This window comes from Panthera onca, chromosome C1, assembly GCF_046562875.1.
Source record: "Panthera onca isolate mPanOnc1 chromosome C1, mPanOnc1 haplotype 2, whole genome shotgun sequence".
In the NCBI taxonomy this organism is placed as follows: Eukaryota; Metazoa; Chordata; class Mammalia; order Carnivora; family Felidae; genus Panthera; species Panthera onca.
The window spans coordinates 47871527-47884243 of NC_138346.1; the positions used below are offsets into that span (position 1 = coordinate 47871527).

Below are 12717 nucleotides of genomic sequence, written 5' to 3' on the forward strand. Positions count from 1 at the left end.
ACTTTGCTAGGCACATGTGCATACACACACAGACACACACACACGCACACACACACACAGAGCGTGTACAGAGAGAGACAGATAGCACCAGCGAAGAAACAAAGCATTTCTTTTACTCCCTGAAATTAGACTTATTTGAGTTGCCCCTAGACCTTCACATGTTGATTTCTTCTGCCTGGAACTCTAGTCCTTCACATCTTTAATTGGTAAGCTCCCATAGGGCCCAAAAGGTTAGTTTAGATATTCCTTCCTCCAGAATACATTTCCTAACACCCTTAGCTTTGATTATTAGGTGCCCCTCATATGAGCTTTCACATCACCTCATATTTCCCCTTAGAATTCTATCATTTAAAATGGATTGCTCCTAAGAAGAATAGGGTTAGATTCCTGTGAGTCTCTGGTTCACAACATTTTTATCAACTGATCAATGCATAACTTGTTTTATGTGTGTCTTTGTTTAAAGACACCTTATTTGTTACATTTTGTTAGTTCATTAACATTGAGCTCACAGCCAATAATACTATAACTCATGCCTGAAAGAAGTTTTTCTAACACATGTACTTTCTCTGTAAGAAACATCACAGCCTTCTTGGGCTTAGGAACACTAGACAGCACTTCAGCACTGTAATTAAGGGCCATTTTAAACAACAGAATAAATAATGGAAAGTACAAAACTGAAAAAAAAATTGGCACTGAGTAGACCACCAAAAGGACACTTACTATGAGAGCAGAAGGAAGAAGGAAGAACATCACCTTGCTTGACTTCAGCTGGGAATGTGAATGCCGTGTAACTCAAATTTTTCACTGATCTGCACATTTCCGTGAATAACCATGAAAGTACTGATTTGGGGGTGACAAATACATTTCAGCAAACAGGCAAATTCAGAAATATGGAATCATGAATGAGGAGGAACTACTCCTGTGTGTGTAATCTATATAATACATTTCTTTTGGTGTAAGTAAGAAAGATTGGATAAAAGAAATTATAGGGAAGTCAAATGATTCTGAAAAAAAGATGAACACTATCAAGAGTTAAGAAAGAATCTGCCCCTGCAGTCCCAGAATCCAGGCATGCCCTAATGCAAGGCTAGCCCCCTACATACCAGGCCAACACCTTCAGACTCAGCGTCCAGTCTAGCTCCTATGGCCCCAAATTCCAGGCCTGCTCCACTGCCTGAATGGCCCCTATGGCCCCAGTCTCTAGGCCCACCACAGCACTAGACCAGCACCCATGCACCCAGGCTCAAGTGGACTCTGTGTCCAGGACTTCATCCTCGATTCAGGCACCACGCTTGCCTCCATCAACATCCATCAACATCCAGAAATCAGTTGTGATACACCACAGTAACAAAATGAAGGATAAAAGTTTAATAGTTTAAAAGTTCTCAATAGTTTCAGAAAAAGCATTTGACAAAACTTAACACCCTTTCATGATAAAAAACATTCTCAACAAATCAGGTTGAAGAAATGTACCTCAACATGAAGGCAGATATGACAAGACCACAGCTAACATCATGCTCAATAGTGAAAACTGAGGAGCACTGGGGTGGCTCAGTCAGTGGAGCATCCGACTTCGGCTCAGGTCATGACCTCACAGTTTGTGGGTTTCGAGCTCTGCTTTAGGCTCTGTGCTGACAGCTCAGAGCCTGGAGCCTGCTTCAGATTCTATGTCTCCATCTCTCTCTGCCCCTCCCCAGCTCATGCTCTCGCTCGTGCTCTCTCTCTCTCTCTCTCAAAAGTAAATAAACTTAAAAAAATCTTTTTTAAAAAGAGTGAAAACTGAAAGCTTTTCCTCCAAGATCAGGAAAAAAACAAAGATTCCCACTGTTACCACTTTTAATAAATATAGTACTAGAAGTTCTAGCCAAAGCAAATAGAGAAGAAAAAGAAATAAAAAGCATCGAAGCCATAGAGTAAGAAGTAAAATTGCAGATGACGTGATCTTATATATAGAAAATCCTTAAGACTCCATCAAACCTATTAGGACTACTAACAAATTTAGTAAGGTTGTAGGATACTAAATTAACATACAAAAATCAGTTGCATTTCTATACACTAATAATGCACGATTCAAAAAAGAAATTAAGAAAACAATTCCCTTTACAATAGCATCAAAAACAAAAGCAAACAAAAAAACCTTAGGAATAAATTTAACCAAGGAGGTGAAAGACCTGTACACTGAAAACTGTAAAACACTGATAAAAGAAATTAAGACACAGAATTGATGAATAGAAATCCCTTGTTCATGAATTGAAAAAAATAATATTGTTAAAATGTCCAACTCCCTACAGCCATCTATAATTCAATGCAATACCTATCAAAATTCTAGTGGCATTTTTCACGGAAATAGAAAAAATAAGACAACATAAATAAAAGGCATCCAAATTGGCAAGGAGGAGGTCAAACTTTCACTGTTAGCAGATGACATGCTACTCTATGTGGAAAACCCAAAAGACTCCATCAAAAAATTGTAGAATTGATCCATGATTTCAGTGAAATAGCAGGATATAAATCAATGTACAGAAATCGGTCACATTTCTATACACCAATAATGAAGCAGCAGAAAGAGAAATCAAGGAATCGATCCCATTTACAATTGCACCAAAAACCATGAAATACCTCGGAATAAACCTAAACAAAGAGGTGAAAAATCTATATGCTGAAAACCATAGGAACCTTATGACAAAAATTGAAAACGACACAAAAAAAATGGAAAAAACAATCCATGTTCATGGATTGAAAGAACAAATATTATTAAAATGTTGATACCACCCAAAGCAATCTACATATCCAATGCAACTCCTATCAAAATAACACCAGTATTCTTCACAGAGCTAGAACAAACAATCCTAAAATCTGTATGGAACCAGAAAAGACCCTGAATAGCCAAAGCAATCCTGAAAAGGAAAACCAAAGCTGGAGGCATCACAATTCAAACTTCAAGCTTTATTAAAAGTTATAATCATCAAGACAATATGGTACTGGCACAAAAACAGAAACATAGGTCAATGGAACAGAATAATGAACCCAGAAATGAACCCACATGTATATGGTCAACCTGATCTTTGACAAAGAAGGAAAGAATATCCAATGGAAAAAAGACAGACTCTTTAGCAAATGGTGTTGGGAAAACTGGACAGTGACATGCAGAAGAATGAATCTGGACCCTTTCTTATTCCATACATAAAAATAAACCCAAAATGGATGAAAGACCTAAATATAAGACAAGAAACCATCAACATCCTAGAGGAGAACACAGGCAACAACCTCTTTGACCTTGGCCACAACAACTTCTTACTTGACATGTCTCCGGAGGCAAGGGAAACAAAAGCAAAAATGAACTATTGGGACCTCATCAAGATAAAAAGCTTCTGCTCAGCACCATCATTAGGAGCAGAAAAGAGTGAGACTACGTCATTCGTAAAAGCTTCTGCACAACAAAGGAAACAACCAACAGAGACAACCTATGGAATGGGAGAAAATATTTACAAACCATACATCTTATAAGGAATTTAAGCAACTCAATCGCAAGAAAACAAATAAACCAATTTTAAAATCGGCAAGTAGAATAGAGAGCCCAGGAATAAACCCATGCAAAAACTATGACAAAGAGGCAAGAATATACAATGGGGAAATGACAGTCTCTTCAATAAATGGTGCTGGGAGAACTGAACAGCCACATGCAAAAGGAATGAAACAACTACTATTTTACACCAAATACAAAAAATAACTCAAAATGGATTAAAGGCCTGAGGAGCAGCTGGCTGGCTCAGTAGGCGAAGCATACAACTCCTGACCTCGGGGCTGTGAGTTCAAGCCCCACATTGGGTGTAGAGATTCCTTAAAAATAAAATCTAAAATAAAAAAAAAATGGATTAAAAACATGAGTGGAAGATTTAAGCTATAAACTTTTAGAAGAAAACATAAGCAATAAACTCCTTGACATCCACCTGGACAGTGAGTTTTTATTTTTATTTATTTTTCTCTAGAATTTTTTACTTTTGTACATTTGCCTGATTATTAATTTCCCATAATAGACTCTTAAAGACAGTGAGTTCTTAGATCAGACTCTAAAAGCAAAGGCGACAAAAGCAAAAACAAAGAAGTGCAACTACATCAAATTAAAGAGCATCAGCAAAACAAAGGAAACCATCAGCAAGATGAAAAGGCAAGCCAGCGCATCTGGGCGGCTCAGTCAGTTAAGTGTCCGACTTCAGCTCAGGTCACGATGTCACTGTTTGGTTTGTGGGTTCCAGCCCCGCATGGGGCTCTGGGTTGACAGCTCAGAACCTGGAGCTTGGAGCCTGCTTCAGATTCTCTGTCTCCCTCTCTGTCTCTCTCTCTGCCCCTCCCCTGCTTGTGCTCTGTCTCCTTCTCTCAAAAATAAATAAACATTAAAAAAAATTTTTTTCAAAAAAAATGAAAAGCCAATCCATGGAATGGGAGAACATATTTGTAAATAATATATCTGACAAGAGGTTAATATCCAAAATATATAAAGAACTCACACAACTGGACAATCTGATTAAAAACTGGGCAAAGGACTTTGGTGGGCATCTGATTGGTTCAGTCAGTTAACCATTCGACTTTTGGTTTTGACTAAGGTCATGACCTCATTAATTCATGAGATTGAGCCCCAAGTCTGGCTCCGTGCTGAGAGCATGGAACCTATTTGGGATTCTCTCTCCCCCTCTCTCTCTGCCCCTCTCTCTCTCTGCCTCTCTCTGTTCATGCTCCCTTTCTCTCTCTCTCTAAATAGCTAAGCTTATTTTTTAAATAAACTTTTTTAAAAAATTGGGCAGAGGATCTGAAATAGACATTTTTCCAAAGAAGACATGCCACATGAAAAGACACATGAAAAGATGCTCAACATCACTCATCATCAGGGAAATGCAAATCAAAACCACAATGAGATACCACCTCACTCACACCTGTTACAATGACCAGAATCCAAAAACAAGAAATAACAAATGTCGATGAAGATGTGGAGAAAAGGGAACCCTTGAGTCCTGTGGTGGGAATGTAACTCTCCAGCAAGGAAAACAGTATGGAGGTTCTTCAAATAATAAAAAATATAAATTCCATACAATTTAACAATTCTTCTTCTGGATATTTATCCAAAGAAAATGAATAAACTAATTTAAAAAGGTATCTGTACTCCCATGTTCTTTGAAGCGATTTTTTAAATAGCTAAGATATAAAAACAACATAAGTGTCCTTCAGTGGATGAATGGACAAAGAAAATGTGTTACACAGACACACACACACACACACACACACATACACACAATGGAATACTATTTAGCCGCAAAAAAGAATGAAATCTTGCCATTAGTGACAACACGGATGGAATTGAGGACACTATGCTAAATGAAATAAGTCACACAGAGAAAAAAAATACCTATGATCTCATTTATATGTGAAATTAAACAACAACAATAACAACAAACCAAGCTCAGATACAGAGAATGGATCGGTGGTTTGCCAGAGGCAGGGAGTGGAGGGTGGTAGAAATAGGCAAAGGGTGTCAAAAGTTATAAACCTCCAGTTATAAAATAAATAAGATACAATGTGCAGCATGGTAACTAATATGAAATGCTGTATTGTATATTTAAAAGTTGCTGAAGAGACCTTAAAAGTCCTTAAAATATATATATTTATGTAAGTAAAATATATATATTTATGTAAGTAAAATATATAATATTTATGTAAATTATATATATATATATATAGTAACTGTGTATGGTGACAGAAGTTAACTAGACTTAGTGTGATGATCATTTTGCAATATATACAAATATCCAATCATTATATTTTACACCTGAAACTAATATAATGTTAAATGTTAATTACACCATAATTAAAAAAATATATTTTTGAATGTTTATTTATTTTTGAGAGAGAGAGAGAGAGAGAGAAGGGCAGAGAGGGAGACACAGAATCTGAAGCAGGCTCCAGGCTCTGAAGTGTCAGCACAGATGACTTCTTTGTAGAAATTGACACACTGATTCTAAAATTCATATGAAATTGCATGGGACCGCATATAGCCAAAACAATCTTGAAAAATAAGAACAAAGTAGATGGCCCTCACTGGTATCCCAGCTGGTTACTTCTCTGTAGAAAGCACAGATTTGGCCACAGCTAAGAAGGGTTTGCATAAACTTAATGGGATACTTCTCCAGGAGCCACACTTGCAAAACGTTTTAAACTAAACTATGCCACTTATGGGAAATAACCAGATAATAGCCCTGAGTACTCCCTTTTTTGAGGGGGGAGGGCTGACTCCAGATGTTGATTTTGGCAAGTTGTATGTATATGGTTGACTGTCAACATCTGCCCCTCCTGTTGAGGAGGCAAGGTGGTTTTGGACCAGGCAGGCAGGTGTGACTAAGGGTTTTGGTTTTATGGAATTCACAGATGAACTGGAACAGAAGCAAACCCTGATAGAATGCCAGGGAGCAGTGAGACTGGGGTCTAAACCAGTGCTTTTGAGCATGGCAATGGCTAAAGTGAGCCATATGAAGCCAGTGGAATATAATCAGATGTGTCTTCATAGCTACAGCCAGTGTTACTAGCAGTACCAGAATTACCATGCCTAGTGGAGCTATGACCAGAGAACACAGGCAGCAACAGCTATAGTTACTCCCAATATGGCTACACCCAGAGCACCACACAGACCTATGAAGAAGTTGGAGATAGTGCACTGAATGATCCCTCGCCATAGCTGGATGTGACTAAGGCCAACAAGGAGTTCATGGAGCAGAGGAAGGAGCTGTATGATGCACTAATGAACTGTCACTGGCAACCTCTGTACATGGTGTCTTCAGAGACCCCCCCCCCCCACGCATGACACAGCCAAGACAAAGGAATAGCCAGAATGAACTATGTGAGGGAGAAGACAGAATATTTTGCTTATTTTTTTTTTCTTCCAAGGTTTTATTTAAGTTCAAGTTAGTTAACATATAGTGTAGTACTGGTTTCAGGAGCAGAATTTAGTGATTCATCACTTATATATAACACCCAGTGCTCATCCCAACAAGTGCCCTTCTTAATGCCCATCACCCATTTTAGCCCCCATCCACCTCCTCTCCAGCAACCCTCAGTTTGTTCTCTGTAGTTATGAGTCTCTCATGGCTTGCCTTCCTCTCTGTTTTTATCTTATTTTAATTTTCCTTCCCTTCCCCTATGTTCATGTCTTGTGTTTCTTAAATTCCACATAGGAGTGAAATCATATGGTATTTGTCTTTCTCTGACTTATTTCATTTAGCATAATGCACTCTAGTTCCATCCACATCACTGTAAAAGGCAAGATTTCATTGTTTTTGATGGCTGAGTTATATATATATATATATATATATATATATATATATATATATATGAACATTTGGGCTCTTTCCATAATTTGGCTGTTGTTAATAGTGTGGCTATATACGTTAGGGTGTATATGCCCCTTCAAATCAGTATTTTTGTATCCTTTAGATAAATGCCTACTAGTACAATTGCTGGATCATAGGGTAGTTCCAGTTTCAACTTTCTGAGGAACCTCCATATTGTTTTTCCAGAGTGGCTGTACCAGTTTGCATTTCTATCAACATTGTAAGAGTGTTCCCCTTTCTTCTCATCCTCACCAACATCTGTTGTTTCCTGAGTTGTTAATTTTAGTCTTCTGATGGGTGTGAAATGGTATCTCATTGTGGTTTTGATTTGTATTTCCCTGATATTGAGTGAAGTTGAGCATTTTTTCATATGTCTGTTGGCCTTTTGTATGTTTGCTTTGGAGAAATGTCTGTTTATGTCTTCTGTCCATTTCTTCTTAACTGGATTATTTTTTTGGTGTTGAGTTTGAGAAGTTCTTTATAAATTCTGGATACTAACCCCTTATCTGATATGTCATTTACAAATATCTTCTCCTGTTCCCTAAGGTGTTTTTTAGTTTTGTTGATTGTTTCCTTTGCTGTGCAGAAGCTTTTTATTTTGATGAAGTCCCAATAGTTCATGTTTGCTTGTGTTTACTAGACGTGTCTAGTAAGAAGTTGCTACAGCCAAGGTCGAATAAGTTGTTTCTGTGTTCTCCTCTAGGAATTTTGATGGTTTCCTGTCTCACATTTCAGTGTTTCCTCCATTTTAAGTTTATTTTTGTGTATGTTGTAAAAAAGTGGTTCAGTTTCATTTCTCTGCATGTCGCCATCCAGTTTTCCCAACACCATTTATTGAAGAGACTTTTTTCCATTGGATATTCTTTCCTGCTTTGTCAAAGATTAGTTGTAGATGTGGATTCATTTCTGGGTTTTCCATTCTGTTCCATTATTCTATGTGACTGTTTTTGTGTCAGTACCAAACTGTCTCAATGACTATAGACTTTTAAAATAGTTTGAAGTCTGGAAGACTACAGGTTTGCTGTTCTTTTTCAAGGTTGCTTTGGCTATTCAGGGTCTTTTCTGGTTCCATACAAATTTTAGAATTGTTTGTCCTAGCTCTGTGAAGAATGCTGGTGATATTTTGATAGGGATTGCATTAAATGTGTAGGTTGCTTTGGGTGGTATAGACATTTTAACAATATTTGTTATTCCAATCCATGAGCATAGAATGTCTTTCCTTTTCTTTGTGTCATCTTCAATTTCCTTCATAAGTGTTCTACAGTTTTCAGAATACAGATCTTTTACTTCTTTGGTTAGGTTTATTCCTAGGTATCTTATGGTTTTTGGTGCAATTATAAATGGGATTAATTCCTTGATTCAGAAAGAATCCTTGGGTACCTGGGTGGCTCAGTCAGTTAAGCATCCGACTCTTGGTTTCAGCTCAGGTCATGATCTCACAGTTCATGAGTTTGAGACCTACATCTGGCTCTATGCTGACAGCACGGAGCCTGCTTGAGATTCTCTCTGTTTCTCTCTCTGCTCCTCTCTTGCTCACTTATGCATGTGATCTCTCTCTCTCTCTCAAAATAAATAAATAAACTTTTAAAAATTTTTAGTTAAAAAAGACAGAATCCCTTTTAAACAAATTATTGCAAGAACTTTTACTTTTGGAAATACGATTTTTAAGATTTAGTAATCGACTATTTCCTTATATTATGAATATTCCTGCAATACTGCTGTCTTCATTTGACGGTGAACCATTTCATTTGAGTTTTAAAACCAAGGGACCAACTGTTGAAGAGGGCTGAACAAGGTTAACATTTGTATTTCTTTGAACAAAAATCATTTACTCAGGTAGGTCTATCCACACTCCTGGAGATAAGGACAGTTTGGGATTATTAACCAAAGCGGATCATATGATTCAAACAGTTACTAAATCCCAGTTTTAGAGGTCTCCTTAGGTAACAGGCATGTAAGTCACTGAGATTATAGTCAGAATATGTAGATTACCTGCTGTAGGTCAAAGAGTGGGCAATTTCATCTATGGAATTTCAGGTAACCCTCTCCACCCACAAGTTTTCCCAAGTCTGGTGGCTAGGTAGAAGAGAATTCATTAGCCATTCTAGCTGGGATGGCCCAATGTGTAGTAGGAAGTGATGGAGCCAGATAAATATAGACCAAAGTCTTAAGATATGGAGTTTGTTAAAAGACCGGGTCCAGATTTTCAAAAGCCTGCATTGTTTTAGGGGCAAACCTGTTGAAGAGCATTACCGGGCCATCTATGTGAAAGCGCTCCAACCTTGACCTTAATTATATAAATTCCATTAAATAGGTACACATTTTTAAAAAAGAGAACCCAGGAAACTAGGACTTTATGGTTTGGAAAATTCTTAACATATCTAGATTGCAAAAGATGCAAAAATTAAGAGATTCACTGTCAAAAGAGTTTGCAGTAAGGAGAACACAGAGATTGTGCAAACTTCTGCTAGTATCTCAGAAAGTTTTCTTTGAAGAGATTAAGCATGTGACTCATTGATCCCCTCAAACATCTCAAAAGTAGCCAAAAATAGAGATAGGATCATTCAGCGAAGATATGTAGAGTAGCATCTGGTATGATGGAGTGAGTCTTCTTGATGTACACAGGAGATCCACAAGGTTCTTGAAAATTTTACATCAGCAGAAGCACTGCCAGATTTGTCTAAAAGGGCTGAAGTTCAGAGTGAAAAAACATATGGGGCCCACAAAGTGTTCCCAGAAGAAATAGGCTGATAACAATACAGTACTCAGCTGCAAACATGTGCTACATTTCATGGTGGTGGTTGGAGGGTGGGGCAGGGGACGGTAAGGACCACTCAGGGTGTTGGGGCCATGAGCCACAGAGAATTATTCACAGACTTTGAAACCAAATGGAGTTTCCCAGCTGGATTTTTAAGTTGCTTGGGACCAGTGACTTCTTGTTTTTCCTTCTACTTTTTTTCTTTTTTGAACCAAAATATCTCTGTTAGATGCTTGTTCCACCATGATATGTTGGGAACAGATAACTTTATTTCCTTAGTTTCACAGGCCCACACATAGGGAGAAATTGTATCCCAGGATGGACCATAACTCAAGCCTCATTCATACCTAATTTAGATGATTTAGATGACAAGATTCCGGACATTCAGGCTAATGAGATTAAGGAGGGATTGGGGACTTTGAGTTGCTGCTGTGCCAGTTTGGCTTTGGGTGACTTTGAGATGGGTTTAATGTATTTTGCATGTGAGACTGAAGTAAATCTTTGAGGCCAGAGGTGGACTGTTGTACACATAATGCAGCACTCCTCCCCACCACCCACGAAAGATGTCCGTGGCCTAATCCTTGGATGCTGTGTATATATTACCCTTCATGGCAGAAGGGCTTCACAGTAATTTAAAGCTAATTTATTGTCTAGGGCATGATAAAGGATTGATGTTCATCCAATGACCAAGATTGCATAGACCTATGAGATGATACGGAGTGGGTAGGGTGAAGAACTAGATTTGGAAAATTAGAGGTGAGAAGAAGAGACCGTCTCTCCCATGGTGTGCAAACCAGATTCACAGGTCTGTTATTGAACCACTGCTATACTGCATGCAGCTGCTTTACGGTTCTCTCGAGAGACTAGGACTGTCCAATGGGAATAAGGTGAATTTAGTTACTGCTATGTCATGTCTGTTCCTAGGAGTCACTGAGTACCTGTGAGATGATTGAGAAAAAAGTTCATTTTTTGCTAGTAATTTAACACCACTTTGTGGTGAAATGCTTGGCTTTGGTTCAGGGGTAAAGTCAAAATCAAAAAGTCAAAGCCAAAATTGGTATTACTACAAAGTAGGAAATTTGCATATTCTTTAATAAACTCTTCCCTTTCGTTCCCTCACTAAAGTACACTGAGAAGTTCAAACTCATTTACTTGTCTTCTAATTAGGTGATAATCTCTCTGAATTTTGAAGGTGTTTGTGTCACTTTTAATCTCAAAAACAACTTTGCACTGCTCAAAGATGAGAAAATTTATAAACCATCAACTTTTTATCTCTCATGGGAAATTTAACACGTATCCTACACAAGATCAAGAATAATTTCTATTACCCAGGTGGAGACCATAATTCTCCAAATTAAGTACTAATAATTATATACAGCATTTAGTACTTTTTATGAATAACTTTGTAGTAACTAATTAATATTCTAACTACAAAATTGGCTAAAAAGTAATCCCTAAAGATTCCATTTTGATACCCTAATTTCTGAGAACTGGAACAGAACTTTGAAAGAAATTAGGGTTTTGTTTTGTTTTTTTAGTAACATGAAGGTAAATTACTGAGTAAAGCTCAAGTCCAAAATCTAAATGCTCCTTTTATTAAAACAACACCAATATATATTTGTTACTTTTCAGGAAATAGGGCTGATAAGGGAAGTGAAGCAGGGTGCAAAAGGAAATCTAACCATATAACTCTCTAGGCAATTCAGAAAGTTGAGAAAGTGAATAAAAATATTACTTGGAAAAGTATTGGTGTCGCACCAACTAATGTGCAGGCATCTCAGCCTATTCACTAGATAGTAACAAATCTATTTATAAGTGGTGACTAGTAATCTAGGCATTGTGGCATAGCAGAAAGCATAGGGAACTAGGAGTTTGAACATATAAACTGTAGCCCCAATCCTGCCAGTAAAAATTTGGACATGAAATCAACTCTGGGCATCGTTAACAGTACGAAAGGGTGAGGTAAACCCACTCCAGCTTGTGATTTTTAGCTGTTTGACCATGATGCACATAGTGTTTTTTTGTGATTGTACTGTTTGGGGTTCATTGAGCTTCCAGACTGTAGGTTGCTACATTTCATCAAATTTAGCAGCTTTTTGGTTTCAAGTTAGTCTACCCCATTTGCTCTCCTGACTCCTTTTCTTTCATGCCTAGATTGACTCATGGATCAGGAAGGCTATTTATTTTATAATCCCTCCTCCCACCCACTGTCCACCTGCAGTGCTTCAGTTTAGATGAATCCTATTCATCTCCAAATTCAAGGAGTCTTTCTTCTCTTTTGTCCACTTTTAATCCCCCTGATTAAAAAATCCCCCTGAAATTCTGATTTCAGATATTGCATTTTTTAGTCCTAAGATTTCCACTTGAATCTCTCTTGTTAATTTCCAAATCTATTTTGAAATGCCCATAAACTTTCACGTTTTTCTAGAGTCTTTAACATATTTTTTATAGTTATTTAGTCATGTCTGCTAAACTGTTTGTGGGTCTCTTTCTACCGACCCATTTTTTTTCCTTCAAACCATGCGTACATTTTCCTTTCTTCTCATTTACACACACATGTGACATCGCAGATAAGACATGGCA

At 37.6% G+C, this 12717-nt stretch overlaps 1 pseudogene; it reads left to right on the plus strand.

Annotated features, from left to right (window-relative positions):
• Nucleotides 1–6080: 6080 nt before the first annotated feature.
• On the plus strand, nt 6081–6850 carry LOC132671027 (tRNA selenocysteine 1-associated protein 1 pseudogene; annotated as a pseudogene).
• The last annotated feature ends 5867 nt before the right edge of the window (nt 6851–12717 follow it).